Below are 3,913 nucleotides of genomic sequence, written 5' to 3'. Positions count from 1 at the left end.
GGGAGGAAGTGGGAGGGGAGCTGCTGCATTGTAAATTTTGGTCAATGACATGAGACAAAGTATATGTGAACTGCTGTATAAAAAGTGAATTTACTCTGTGAATCTTCAACCAAATCCTAATAAATAAATAAATAAATAAATAAGAAAATACATAGCTTATAGTTATTTGACTTTCTCCTCTATAACTTATATTCCTCTCTGGTGGTGTAGCGCCTAAGGCATTTGACTGCTCGCCAGAAGCCTGGTGGTTCAAACTCACCAGCCATTCCTTGGAAGGAAGTTTGGGCAATCTACTTCTGTAGTGATACCGCCTCGGAAACACAAGGAGGGGTCGCTGTGAGTCAGATCTGATTCGACAGCAGTGACTTTGGTTTGGTTTTCGGTTTTACTGCTACTTCAATACAAATGATAATTGTGGCCTTCTTAAATGTTATTCAGAAGATTCTGATCCAGGCAAAAGTGCATATTGCCTTAAACAGCTGGAATAGAGGGAAGCAAAGAGTACTTCTAATGAGGTTTCTCTGCTCAAGACTTACCAAGCTATGCCTCCTTTTTTTCCTCATCATTGGGGCTATATTCAGGAGACTGTTGATATTAGAAATAAAAGAAGAAGAAGAAGATTAGAGCAGAAATAAATGAAACAGAAAAACAATAGAAAGAATCAACAAGACTAGAGTTGATACTTTGAAAGGATTAATAAAATTAACACACTGGCCAAATTAACAAAGGAAAAAAAGGAGAAGATACTAAAAACACAAATAAGAAACGAAAAGAGTGACATTACAACAGAACCAACTGAAATAAAAGGATAATAAAATACTATGAAGAAGTGTACTCCAATACATTTGAAAGCCTAGAAAACAATGAAAAATTTCAAGAAACACACTTACCTACCTCAGCTAACATAGACAGGTAGAAAATTTTAACAGACCCATAACAAAAGAAGAAATCGAAGAGGTAATTAAAGGAAAAAACAAACAAACTAAAAAAAAAAAAAAAACCTCCCAAACGAAAAAGTCCTGGCCCAGACAACTTCACTGACGAATTCTACCAAACATTCAGAGAAGAAATGACACCAAGTCTACTCAAACTTTTTTCACAATATAGAAAAGGATGGCATACTCCTGGTTTCATTCTCTGAAGCAAGTATAACTCTGATACCAAAGTCAGGAAAAGACACCACTAAAAAAAGAAAATTACAGACTAATATTCCTCATGAATATATATGTAAAAATTCTCAACAATACCCTAGCCCATAGAATCCAACAGCATAACAAAATAAATAAATAAATGGGAATTATATATATATATGGGAATGGGAATTCCAGAACACTTGATTGTACTCATGAGGAACCTGTATGTATGTGTGTGTATATATATATATATATATATACATACATAGGAGCTCTGGTAGCATAGTGGCTAAAGCACTTGACTGCTAACCAGAAGGCTGGCGGTTCAAACCCACCAGCCACTCCTCGGAAGGAAGGTTGGGCAATCCTACTTCCGTAGTGATACTGCCTCGGAAACCCAAGGAGGGGTCGCTATGAGTTGGGGTCGACTCGACGGCACATAAGAACAACAACAACATATGTATATATATATATCATACCAAGTGAGATTCATACTAGGTATGGAACGATCGTTCAACATTAGGAAAAACATCAACATAATCCATCATATAAATAAAACAAAGGAAAAGAACCACATAATTATATCAATAGATGCAGTAAAGGCCTTTGTCAAAATCCAATACTCATTCCTGATTAAAAAAAAAAAAGGAATAAAAGGGAAATTCATCAACATAATTAAGGGTATATACTCAAAATAAACAACCAACATTATTCTCAAAAGAGAGAGACTGAAAACATTCCCCTTGCAAACAGGAACCAGAGAATGCCCTTTTTCACCATTTATATTCAATATTGTATTGGAATTCCTAGCCAGAGCAATAGTTAAGAAAGGGAAATAAAACACATGCAAATTAGTAAGGAAGAAGAAAACCTATCTCTATGTGGAGATGATAGGATCCTTTACATAGAAAATCCCAGAGACTCAACAAGAAAACTACTGGAACTAATAGAGAGATTCAACAAAATGGCAGAGTACAAGATCAACATACAAAATCAGATTCCTCTACATTAAAAGAGAACTCTGAAAAGGAAATCAGGAAAATAATATTATTTACAATAGGCACCCAAAAGAGGGAATATTTAGCAGTAAAACTAATCAGAAATACAAATGGTTTATACAAAGAATGCTACAAAACACTGCTATAAGAAAAGATAAGAAACCATCACTCATCTGTCAATTTGTTATACTTTGGTGGCTTACATGTTGCTGTGAGGTTGGAAGCTATGCCACTGGTATTTCAAATACCATCAGGGTCACCCATAGTGGACAGATTTCAGCAGAGCTTCCAGACTAAAACAGACAGGGAAGAAAGATAGGGCCATCAATTTCTGAAATAATTGGCCAGTGAATACCTTATGAAAATCAGTGAAACACTGTCTGATATTTACCAGAAGCCAGGAGTCTTGCGTAAAAGGAAGAACATGCCATGCTCTTAACATTGTGAAAATGTGAATACTATCCAAAATAATCTATAGCTATAATGCAATCCCAATCCAGATTCCATCACCATTCCTTAATGAGATGGATAAACTAATCATCACCTTTGTATGGAAAGAAAAGTGACCTCAGATAACAAAGCACTACTAAAGAAGAAAAACAAAGTAGGCCTCACATTTCCTGATCTCAGAAACTACTGTATAGCTATGGTAGTCAGAACTGCCTACTACTGGTACAATGACAGACACATAGATCAATGGAACAGAATTGAGGGCCCAGAGGTAAACCCATCCACCTATGGACAGCTGATTTTCAATAAGGGATTGTAGTCTATTAAGTGAGGAAGTGAGAGTTTCTTTAACAAATGGTGCTGGCAAAATTGGGTATCAATTTAAAGAAAAATGAAACAGCATCCACACCTCACAACATATACAAAAACTATTCAAACATGGATAAAAGACCTAAATTTAAAACCTAAAACTATAAAGATTGTGAAAGAGAAAATAGGGGCAAACATAGGGGCCATATTTTATGGCATAGTCTATCAAGCTAAAAACTAAAAATAATAACTGATAGTTATCATTAGAATGGAGAGCAGCTGACACAAAAGGAAGAAACGACAAGATAAAAGAGCTGGACAGAAGATTTCAAAAAGCAGCCCAAGAAGTCAAAGTCAATTACTATAATGAAATGTGCAAAGACCTGGAGTTAGAAAACAAAAAGGGAAAAACATGCTCAGCGTTTCTCAAGTTGAAAGAACTGAGGAATAAAATTAAGCCTCAAGTTTCAATATTGAAAGATTCTATGGACAATATATTGAATGATGCAGGAAATACCAAAAAAAGATGGAAGGAATATACAGACTCACTGTACCAAAAAGAACTGGTTGATATTCATCCATTTCAGGAGGTGGCATATGATCAAGAACCAATAGTACTGAAGGAAGAAGTTGAAGCTGCACTGAAGGAATTGTTGAAGAACAAGGCTCCAGGAATTAAAGGAATACCCACTGAGATGTTTCAACAAATGGATGCCCCATTGGAGGCACTCACTTTGCTATGCCAAGAGATTTGGAAGACAGCTATCTGGCCAAATGACTGGAAGAGATCCATATATGTACCTAATCCAAAGAAAATTGATCCCACAGAATGTGGAAATTATCTAACAATATCATTAATATCACATGCAAGTAAAATCTTACTGAAGATAATTCAAAAATGTTTGCAGCAGTATATTGACAGAGAGCTTCCAGAAATGCAAGCTGGATTCAGAAGAGGATGTGGAATGAGGGATATCATTGCTGATGTCAGATGGATCTTAACTCAAAGCAAAGAATACCAGA

The sequence above is a fragment of the Orycteropus afer genome, unplaced genomic scaffold (genome assembly GCF_000298275.1).
Source record: "Orycteropus afer afer isolate SDZICR_OR568_19922 unplaced genomic scaffold, OryAfe1.0 scaffold00097, whole genome shotgun sequence".
In the NCBI taxonomy this organism is placed as follows: Eukaryota; Metazoa; Chordata; class Mammalia; order Tubulidentata; family Orycteropodidae; genus Orycteropus; species Orycteropus afer.
The sequence above is the reverse complement of the archived record's forward strand: the minus strand, read 5'-3'. Positions refer to the sequence as shown.